Source organism: Manis pentadactyla, chromosome 11 (genome assembly GCF_030020395.1).
Source record: "Manis pentadactyla isolate mManPen7 chromosome 11, mManPen7.hap1, whole genome shotgun sequence".
NCBI lineage: Eukaryota > Metazoa > Chordata > Mammalia > Pholidota > Manidae > Manis > Manis pentadactyla.
In genome coordinates, this window is record NC_080029.1 from 64,767,237 (window position 1) to 64,779,225 (window position 11,989).

An 11,989-nucleotide genomic window follows, 5' to 3' on the forward strand; every position below is an offset into this window, starting at 1 on the left:
CCTTTTTTGTAGCAAAGGGCACTCTCAAATATTTGGGTTCCCTGTGCCCAGAGTTCCTCTCCTGTAATGCAACCCTGTGCGTGTACTGGTATCACCTGGCCCTCTTTGCTTTGTCCTGTGGAAATTGGGGCTTGAGAACTAGAACAAGAAAATGCTACTTTTGTTACTGCTGTGAGTAATAAAAGTCCTTTGTGTCTGAACCTGGAATCATGTGTCTTCTGCCAGCACCCACAAAACTGCCAAACTAACTTACTAGCTTGCAAGTAGGGCAAAGTCTCAGACCCTGACAGTTCTGGACAGTTCTGGTGATGAGCATGGGATGCTGACAGAGACATGGTCTTTGGAAGGGGAAAGAATGGCTCCACAGGTCAGATTGAGAGTTGAGACAATTCCTTAGTACCCAGTAGAAATGCTCTTGCCCATGTATAGTGTGGATTGGAATAAGTGTCCCCCACTATTCTGCTTGCTAGTTAATGATTAGAGGGTAAGCAGTGAGAGGGGTCATTGAAACAAGCTGCCTAAAAGGTACCTTAGTTGTGGGTTTCTCTCTGGGAAGGTGGAAGAAGGAATCTTGTGACAATGGAACAACTCAAAATGTGGCTGTGGCTACCAAGATAAAGAATACCCTAAACTGAAATAAATGGTTTCAGCAGTGAAGGACATGCTATTCAATACAGACCTGAAAAATTAGTTCATTTAGGTGAGCTATGAGCAAGTAGCCCCTGAAATTAAGTGCAAAGCCTCTTCCTCTCCTACCCTGACATCGGGACAAAGCCTGATGATTTGGTTGGTCAAGCTAATCCTCCATGGAGGCCAAAACTAAATTTGTTGCAGTGGAGTTGAGAAGTTGAAAAAAATTGAGAGACACTAAGAATAGAGGAGAGATGGAAGTCATGGTTGCTGACCAGATTTTTGGCTGACTCAGTGGAGTGGTTAGTAGTTACACTCATTAAAAATCAATGTAGACATCCATTCATTATAAAAACTCAACAAAATGGGTATAGAGGGAATGTACCTCAACATAATAAAGGCCGTAAAAGACAAAACCACAGCTATCATCATAATGGTGAAAAACTGAAAGCCTTTCCTCTAAGATCAGGAACAAGACAAGAATGTCCACTTTTACCACTTTTATTCAACATACTGGAAGTCCTAGTCATGGCAATCAGACAAGATAAAGAGAGGAAGAGATAAAAGGCATCCAAATTGGGAAGGAAGAAATAAAATTATCACTGTTTGCAGAAGACATGATACTGCATATAGAAAACCCTAAAGACTCCACCCAAAAACTGTTAGAGCTAATAACTGGATTCGGCAAAGGTGCAGGATATACAAAATTAACACAGGAATCTGTTACATTCCTATATACTAACAGCGAACCAGCAGAAAGAGAAGTCAGGAAAACAATTCCATTTACAATTGTATCAAAAAGAATGAAATACCTAGGAATAAAACTAATCAAGGAGGTGAAAGACTGTATTCTGAAAACTGTAAGATGGCACAAATTAAAGAAGCCACAAAGAAATGGAAATCTATCCCATGCTCATAGATAGGAAGAATTAATATGGTCAAAATGGCCATTAAGCCCAAAGCAATTTACAGATTCAATGCAATCCCTATCAAAATATCAAGAGCATTTTACAGTGAACTAGAGCAAATGATTCTATGGAACCACAAAAGACCATGAATACCAAAGCTATCCTGAGAAAGAACAAAGCTGGGGGCATTATGCTCCCTGACTTCAAGCTCTACTACAAAGCTACAGTGATTAAAACAGTATGGTACTGGCATAAGAACAGACCCATAGACCAATGGACTGGAATAGAGAGACCAGCTATAAACCCATACATGTATGGTCAGTTAATATATGATAAAGGAGCCATGAATATACAATGGGGTAAAGACAGTTTCTTTAATAACCAGTGTTGGGAAAACTGCACAGCTACATGCAAGAGAATGAAACTGGATTACTGTGTAACTTCATACACAAAAATAAACTTGAAATAGATCAAAGACCTGAATGTAAGACATAAAACCATACAACTCTTTGAAGAAAACATGCAAAATTCTCTTGAACATAAGCATGAGCAATTTGTTTCTGGACATATCTCCATTGGCAAGGGAAACAAAAAATGAACAAGTGGGACTATATCAAACTAAAAAGCTTCTGTTCAGCAAAGGACATCATCAGCAGAACAAAAAGGCATCCCGCAGTACGGGAGAATATATTCGTAAATGACTCATCTCATGAGGGGTTAATATCCAAAATATATTTATAGCTTATATGCCTCAACACCCAAAAAACAACCCAATTAAAAAATGAGCTGAGTAACTGAATAGACACCTGTCTAAAAAAGAGATACAAATGATGGGTGGGAAGGGAGGGATAAGGGGGAAAACGGAGCATTATGATTAGCACACATAATGTAGGGGTGGGGACATGAGGAAGGCAGTATATACAGAGAAGACAAGTAATGATTCTATAGCATCTTACTATGCTGATGGACAGTGACTGTAATGGGGTATGTGGGGGGGACTTGATAATAGGGGGTGTCTAGTAACCATAATGTTCAAGTAGTTGTACATTAACGATATCAAAATAAAAAAAAGATACAAATGGCCAATAGGCCCATGAAAAGATGTTCCACAACAACTAATCATCAGGGAAATGCAAATTAAAACCACAGTGAGGTATCACCTCACACTAGTTAGAACGGTCACTATCCAAAAGACAAGAAATAACAAGTGTTGAGGAGGATGTGGAGAAAAGGGAACCCTCCCACACTGTTGGTGGGAATGTCAATTGGTACAGCCACTGTGGAAAAAAGTATAGAGATTCCTCAAAAAACTAAAAATAGAAATAGCATTTGACCCAGGAATTCCACCTCTAGGAATTCACCTGAAGAAAACAAAATCCCTGATTCTAAAAGACATATGCAATCCTATGTTTATTGCTGCATTATTTACAATAGCCAAGATATGGAAGCAACCAAAGCGCCACCAATGGATGGATAAAGAAGTGGTACATATACACAATGGAATATTATTCAACCATAAAAAAGAAAAATCCTGCCATTTGCAACAACATGGATGGGCCTAGAGGGTATTATGCTCAGTGAAATAAGCCAGTCAGAGAATGACAAATACCATGTGATTTCACTTATTTATGGACTAAAAACAAAACAAAACAAAATGAACAGGACAACAATAGACTCAGAGACACCAAGAAGTGACTGGTGGTTACCATGGGGGAGGGGCTGGAGGGAGGCTGAGGGTCATAGAGGGGCACAGAAATTCTTAATCATAATATAAGTTGGCATGGGGATGGTGGTGCAGCACGGAGAATATAGCCAATTCTGTAACATCTTATGTTGACAGATAGCTGCACTAGCATGGGTGAAGATTTAATATTGTGGGTAATTGTAAAACTACTGTGTTGTATACCTGAAACCAATGTAAGATTGTATATTAATGGTACTTCAATAAAAAAAATTAAAGAGATGAATGCATCTGGCACAGGAGAAAATGATTTCAGTTTTTGATATACTGTTTGATGTTAGTGAAATATATGAGTGGGGAAGATTAGTACTCTGATGAATATGGAGATATAATCAGGAAATGGATCTGGGCTAAGGATATATTTAGAAATAGATGCATATATAGATATGTAGATAGACTTAGATATGTATCATATATATGGGAGTCACAGATAGATGGTAACTGAAGTCAAAGGAAAGGTAAGTTCCTAGGAGGAGCCTAGAAAACAGGCTCTTAATTTGGTGTCTAATATGCATTGTAGCAAATTAAACTTGACAATCTCATTACATATTTGTGTTAGTATATCTGTAGAAAGAAGTAGGAGGATGTACCAAATTGTGAGCAGTCATCTGTCTTCAGGGAATGGGGTTCTTGGTGACTTTCCCTTTCTATGCTGCATAGTTCTGAATGTTTGCTTTTTTTTCTTTCTCCAATGTTATGGAGATAGAATAGACATATAAAATTATATTAGTTTAAGGTATATGGCAATGATTTAATATATGAATATACTGTAAAATGGTGTATATATTTTTAAATGATAACCAAAATAAGTTTAGTTAACACCCATCACCTCACATAGTTATAAATTTTTAAAATAAGCATGCATTAATTTTGTGATCAGGAAAACATTTTAGAAAAAAATTGAATTTCTTTAAACCTTTTTGATTTTTATTATCTGGGTTTCTTTATCTTCTTGTATGTAGTAGAAAAAATGGAACATCACTATAAGGACTATAAGTCTTGGATACTATATAGCTTAGGGAGTGGAAAATGGATGTCTTGGTTGTTTTACTTTGGTCTATATACATTTTGGAAGATTTATATTGAATAGATAGATAATTTATGGGTAAATAAATATGGGATTTGTGATACTAGGCTCTTGCATAGGGACAACCTCTTCCAATGCCATTGTTTCTATTGGAAAATCAGATTTAACTTAAGGCAACGCTTTTTTAGGTAACTAACTTGCTCGTAAGGATAAGTAAGTATTACATGTATGTTTAATTTATCACAATATATATAAATTACATGCATTATTACTTTATCACAATGTACCAAATAATATCATACTATTTCATGAACAATGTAGGGACATTACAACAGTGCTACCATTGACCTCCTTTATCCTTTTGTGCTCGGTGCTTAAATTTTACTAGTACTGAAGTCTATGTTTCTCAGCTTACTGTTTTTGATTTTTACTTTAAAAATTGATGGTCTTTTAAAAATGTAAAGTTTCTAACATTTTTTAAACATTTACTCAGATAATTTATCCTTTCTTTTGCTCTTCATTTTTTTTTCCAGTAGTAGCAGTCTATCGTTTTATTTCTTTTTAGCCTGAAGAACTACTTTCCACATTTCTCATAGTAAAGATTTGAGGAGACTATTCTCTCAGCCTTTATTTAAGAATATCTTTATTTCATCTTCATTTTGAAAATATTTTCACTGAATATGGAATTCTAGGTTGACAGTTATTTATTTCTTTTATTAACATATAGAAATTTCTCCATTGTCTTCCAACATTTACTTCCAGGGGGAAATCAGCCCTTTCTTAATTAATTAATTAATTAAGGTATCATTGATATACAATCTTATGAAGGTTTCACATGAGCAACATTGTGGGTATTACATTCATGCATTTTATCAAGTCCCCCTCACATACCCCATTGCAGTCACTGTCCATCAGTGTAGTAAGATGCTATAGAGTCACTACTTATCTTCTCTGTGCTATTCTGCCTTCCCCATGACCCCCCCTACATTATGTGTGCTAATCATAATGCCCCTTAATCCCCTTATCCCTCCCTCTCCACCCAGCCTGCCCACCCCTTTCCCTTTGGTATCTGCTAGTCCCTTGGAGTCTGTGAGTCCGCTGCTGTTTGGTTTTTTCAGTTTTGCTTTGTTGTTATGCTCCACAAATGAGTGAAATCATTTGGTACTTGTCTTTCTCCACCTGGGTTAGTTCACTGAGCATAATACCCTCTAGCTCCATCCATGTTGTTGCAAATGGTAGGATTTGTTTTCTTCTTACGGCTGAATAATACTCCGTTGTGTATATGTACCACATCTTTATCCATTCATCTACTGATGGACACTTAGGTTGCTTCCATTTCTTGGGTATTGTAAATAGTGCTGCGATAAACATGGGGTGCATATGTCTTTTTCAAACTGGGCTGCTGCATTCTTAGGGTAAATTCCTAGGAGTGGTGAAAGGAAAGGAGCGACACACAGCAGCAATTTCACCGGAGAATTCCGCTTTATTGGGGAAAGGTGCTGGGTTATATAGGAAGGGGCATGGGGTGATTGTGGTGTTACTTCTACGGGGCTGGTGGCTATTGGCTAGGTGCTGGGAGTGGGAGTGGGGAGAGAGGTGATTGGTCTTTAGGTGGCGCCGTCGGGAACTGAGGACCCGGAAGAGAAGTTGGAAGTTCGCCATCTTACTGGTGGGGGCCCTTCATTCCCCCCTTTCTCCTCTATGGGGTTGTGGACGTTGCTTTCTTTCTGACTGCTTCCTGATGAACGGGGGCGGAGAAGGGAGTGAGGGCTTGAAGATTGGGGGGAAAGGGTTGATAGGACTCCCCACAGTAAGGACGAGTAGATGTGGACTTCTTCAGGTTGGAAATCAATGAAGGTTCTTTGTAACTATAGGTTGAGGACTTGTTGATTCCAACGGTGCCAAGAGGATATGAGTGCCAGAAGCCAGGCGTCTGTGGCTATTGTTTCCAGGAACAGTTTCCAGCAGAGAGAGGGGTCCATCTCAGCGTGTGGTGAGGAGGTTACTTGAGGGTGAGGGATCTTCTGTGGCCAGAAGCTGATAGTTCCTGAGTAAAAGCTGGTTGAAAGTTTGATTAGAGATTTTTCTGACTTGGGATTTGATGAACTTTATTATACAGGGTAAGAAGAGACAGGCGAGAAGAATGATTATTATGTGGCCTGCAATGGGCCAGAGCCAGGTAAGGAGGGGGTTTGTTAGTATTGAAGAGAATGGGTTGGAATTGGAAGCAGAGGCAAGGTTGGTGAGTTTGGTAATGTCAGTTTCTACAATGCCGGATTCATTGATGTAATAGCAGCACTCCTCTCGAAGGAAGACGCAGGTGCCACTCTTTTCTGCTGTAAGCAGATCTAAGGCCCACCGATTTTGAAGGGTGACCTTAGCTAGCGAAGTGACCTGTCTTTGGAGAGAGGCTAGGGAATCGGCAGTGGATGTCAGGGCTCCCTCAAGTTTGTCGTTGAGATTTCTAATTGCCCATAGAGAGTGACCCAAGGCTCTTCTCGAAAACCCTGCCTCAATGGCTGAGGTGGTCAAAGAGATACTGACCATGATGGGAAGGAAAGCAGCCCTTTTTGTATGCGAGGGCAAGGGAGGTTGGAGCTTAAGAAATTCTGCCATGCTGTAAAGTGTAAGCTGTGGGATTAGGGTGACGAGAATGCAGGGTATATCGGAGTTGGGAGGCAGTGAGTTGAAAAGACTGCCATTACACCAAAAGAAGTGTCCCGGTTGAGTGAAAGTCTTAGAGCCGGAGGTAGGGGTGTAGATAGAGAGGCAGTGAAGTGCGCTGGAGGGGGGTGGAGCTGGGCCTACACAGTGGTGGATGGTGAGATTATGTGCGTTTTCTGGTTCTCATAGGGGTATGTCTGCCAGGGGGCGGAGGGGTTGTCCTTCTGCATGGAAGGAGTAGTTGGAAATATGAAGGGGCACGGCGGCCAGCAGTGGGCGCTGTAGTGATGCGCACAAGAAACAATTGGCGGTGTTGAGGGTGTGGTTGAGAAAGATGGTGGTGTCTTGAATAAGCTGTAACTAAGAGTAGGAGGAATAAGAAGATGAAGAAGTGCCATCAAGAGTTTGGATAATGACTTTTTCGGAATGTCCAATATCTGATGCAACTTGAGAGATCTGGGAGTGAGAGGGAACATACTCTCGAGAGATATGAAGGGTACCGTGGGTGGTCGAGGACCCCCCATAGTAAACTGAGTCTGTGACCCCGGCGGCCCATCGAGAGTCCCAGGGATCTGGGATTGATAAGGAGAATGAGCTGTTGGGGTATTTCATGAAACGGTTGGAGGAGTAATACTGTGGGTACTGGGAGTTACTCATGTAGTGAATGGTGCAAGATCAGTAGGGACATCCCCCGTAGGTGTCTTGTCATCGCCTGCAATAGGCTTGTCGTTGGTCATAGAGGAAGCAGAGGTAGGGAGAATAAAGGTAGCTGCTAGTGAACATTTCGGTGGAGGGAGGAAAGTGGAGGTATAAAGGCTCAGAGCAGCCTTTCAGAGGGCAGTCTGATGTGGCAATGAGGGCAGTAACTTTTGTTTGATGCTGTGTGTAAGTCTGTCTTACTTTGAATCGCCATACAAAGGAGGCTGGGGTGGCGGGGAAGACAATAGGAATAAGGAGAAAAAGCAAGAGAGTGGTAAAGGAGGAAAAAGTCATGATTCGGGTATGGATGGCAAAGGGGGTGAACGGGATTTTGGAGGAAAGAGGACAGTAAGGTCAGGAGTCTGGAGGGAGGGAGAGTCTGTAAACTTTTGTAGGTTAAGAGATCTTTTAGGTGATGTGGGGACAGAATGGCAAGGGGCGCCCCGAATGTCAGTTTATGAGCTTCTTTCTGCAAGAGCTGTCCAGCGGCTAATGCCCGTAGGCAGGGGGCTCATCCCCGAACTGTGGGGTCTAATTGCTTGGAAAGATAAGCTACTGGGGCAAAGGATGGACTATAATATTGGCCTAGGACTCCTAGAGCTTGACTGGACCTCTCATGAATGTATAATGAGAAGGGCTTCAACAAATCAGGAAGATGGAGAGCTGGGGCTTCCACAAGGGCTCGACGGAGCTTAATGAAGGAGTGTCGGGGTGAGAAGGATAATAGTTCTTCAGGGGGGCCCTTGCTGAGGTCGTATAGGGGGTCTTGCCAACAGGGAGAAGTTAGGGATCCACGCTCTAAAATACTTAGCCAGGCCTAGAAAGGAAAGGATTTCTGTCTTGGTTTTGGGAACGGGCAGGTCAGAGAGGAGCTGTTTTCTGTCTGAGGTAATGGACTTTCTTTGTTGAGATAGAAGAAATCCGAGGTAAGTGATAGAAGGGGAAGAGATTTGAGCTTTGACAGGGGATACCCGGTAACCTCTGGAAGCTAGAAGGTTAAGTAGGGAGGCAGTGTCAAGTTGAGACTGTTCTTACGAGGGACTGCAGAGTAGAAGATTGTCCACGTATTGTAATAAGGTGGACTCGGAAGCTTTGTGGCAAAACTGTCCAAGTGAGTTGTTCAGAATGTCTTGTGTATGGGTCCGTCCAGGTGAAGGCGAAAAAATCTTGGGAGGAGGGGTCTTGGGAGGCTAAGGCAGGGCAGCGATAAAAGGGTGTATGGATTTGGGATTAAGGGATGGATAGGGACGATGGCTATGTTGATGAGGCGAAGGTCTTGGACGAGGCGGAAAGATCCGTTGGTTTTTTTAACAGCTAATATGGGGGTATTAAATGGGGAGTGAGTGGGTCTGAGGTAATTTTTGTTTAAAAGATCTTGAATGATGGGTTGGAGGCCTATGAGGGCTGAAGTGGTTAGGGGGTATTGGGCCTGACAGATATACTGAGAGGGGTCACATAATTTGACAGAGGCAGGAGGACATAGAGCCACGGAGGGGCTTGTAATGTCCCAAACTCTGGGATTTACAGGGTGTATGAGGGTGGAACTGGAGCTTTCATTGGGTAGTGGGGGGTCGTCGGCTATGAGGCTATTATAAAGGGAGTACTGGGGGCTGTGGGAGTGGATATAGTTATGGAAACATGGAGGAGAGAAAGGATGTCCCGTCCTAGTAAGGGGATGGGACACTGGAGCATAACCAGGAAGGAGTGGGAGAAAGGTATGGGATTGTCTTGGGTTGTGCATAAAAGGGGGGGGTTTTAATGGGAAAATCTGTTTACCTCCTACCCCGACTATAGGAGTAATGGCAGGCGTGGTAGGGCCCCGGTATTCCTGCAAGACTGAGAAGGTGGCTCCTGTGTCTAGGAGGAAGGAGATGGGGCGACCGTCTACTATTAAAGTAACCCTGGGCTCCTGTTTGGTGATGGAAATGGTCGGGCGAGAAGCCCCCGGGCCCCGTCAATCTTCTGCCATCCCCACTACGGCGGGCTTAGGATGGAGGTTGTTCGTCCAGCCTCCCCTTCGGGTGGCTGGGCAATCAGACCCCCAGTGGCTCTTTTTGTGGCATCTGGGGCATGGGGTGGTAGGAGATCTGGGGGAGGGGCACGCCCTTGACCAATGTCCTTCTTGTCCGCACTTGAAACAAGCTCCTGTGGGGGGCTTGTTTGTAGAGGGGCGCCCAGGTTGTGGTTTTATCAGCTGGGCCAACATTTGGAAATTGGCCTGATCAGCTTTTTGTTTACGGCGTTCTTTCTCCTCCTCCCGGTTATGGAAGACTTTAAAGGCCACTGTTAGGATCTCAGTCTGTAGGGTAGCGGGGCCCTGTTCTAACTTTTTGAGTTTAGCTTTAATGTCGGGGTAGCTTTGAGCTAGGAAGTATGTCATAAGGACATGTCTTCCATCAGGCATTTCTGGGTCCAGGCTGGTAACTGTAATAGGGCTTGGGTGAGTCTGTCTAAGAACTCGGAGGGAGCTTTTGAAAATTGACTATTTACGAGCTGCTTTTTTCAGACCTGCTATTAAGCAGCAGGTGAAGATATCTCGAGAGCAGAGTCTCACGGTGGTGTTATAATCTCAGTGTGGGTCTTGTTCGGGGACAGCGGTGGGGCCAGGGGGATAGGTGGGGTCAGTCCTGTGGGTTTAGGTGGCGTGTGTTTGGGCGAAGTCCCAAACTCGTCTATGCTCTTCAGGAAGGAGGGTATTGGCCAGGAGCATGAGAATGTCATGATGTGTGAGGCTGTATGACTGGAGGGTGTATTGAAACTCTCTGATATATGTTGTGGGATCAGTGGAAAAGTAACTTAGGTGTTTCTCAAGTTGGGCTAAATCTCTTAAGGAGAAAGGGACGTGAAAGCGCACGATGCCTTCGGATCCTGCTACTTCCCGGAGGGGGGGCGATAATTTTGGGAGGCCCTCGGGACCGAGTCTGAGGAGGACTGAAGGGTTCTGGCTCAGTCCATGGGGGAGAAAAAGGTGATGGGGGCAAAGACAGAGGAGGCTCTTGGAACTTAGTTAGAGGGGGGCTGAAAGGCTCAGGCTTGATCTGCAAGGGAGTGAGGTGGGGGAGGAGATGGTGGTGGAGGAAGGGGGAGGGGCTGTTGTAGGAGAGGAGGGGGAAGGGAGTGAACGGGAGGCTTCTGCGGGGGAGACGGCCTGCAGGCTAGGAGAACTTGGAGGAAGGCGGGGGGAGGAGGTGGAAAGCTTCGGTATAGGGAATCTCCTTCCATTTTTTCAGGCACTGGCAGTAGTTAAAGAGATTGTGAGTGATGTTAGGATCAAGAGTTCCCCCTGCGGGCCATTGGTTGTTATTGTCTAGAGGGTATGTCGGCCAATCTTGGGAGCAGTATTTACGGAGAAGTTTTGGTTTTATATCAGGCGTCAGGGAGAGGGTGGCTAGATACTTGAGCAGGCATTCAGGAGGTGAACTTTCAGGGAGGGATGAGGAGGCTCCCATGGCTAAAGGACAGAGAAGGAGACAAACAGGGGAAGACGAACAGAGATCCTCGGACTGGGAGCAGACGGCAAGGAGACAAAGGGCGTCCCCGGTGATCCTTGGGGGTCTGCGGAAACTCGTATATGAGTCGGTTTCTTAGGAAGTGTGGGTCGTCACCCAGACATCTCTAAGAAGGCAGAGTGCCGGAGTCCGAGGTACCTAGTACTGGGAATTTTCGGTGGACGGAACGGATCTCGGCAAGCAGAACGGAAGGAGGAAGGGGGAAAAGGGAGCGTTCTCATCCACAAAGGAGTCACCTCGTTTATGGCTGTTGGGGGAGGGGCCTGAGGGTCTGCAGCAGCTGTGAATGCCAGAGGCGGGGAGAGTTCCCTCCTCTTCCCCGAGCGTCAGGGCCTTGCCAGATGATCATGGTCAATGGCACTGCGATAGCTCGGGGAAGAGTGGCCCACTCCAGGGGAAAACTTACCTAAAGGCTAAAGAGGAGTGGTGAGTGTGAGGAGCCAGCGCCGGAAAAAGAGGACGAGGGCAAGCTGCTGCTGGTGTCGGGGAAGACGGGGCCCAGTTGGGGTGTCCTGTCTCCCGGGTTTCGGCACCAATGAAAGGAAAGGAGCGACACACAGCAGCAATTCACCGGAGAATTCCGCTTTATTGGGGAAAGGTGCTGGGTTATATAGGAAGGGGCATGGGGTGATTGTGGTGTTACTTCTACTGGGCTGGTGGCTATTGGCTAGGTGCTGGGAGTGGGAGTGGGGAGAGAGGTGATTGGTCTTTAGGTGGTGCCTTCAGGAACTGAGGACCCGGAAGAGAAGCTGGAAGTTCACCATCTTACTGGTGGGGGCCCTTCAAGTGGAATTCCTCAGTTTTTCATTTC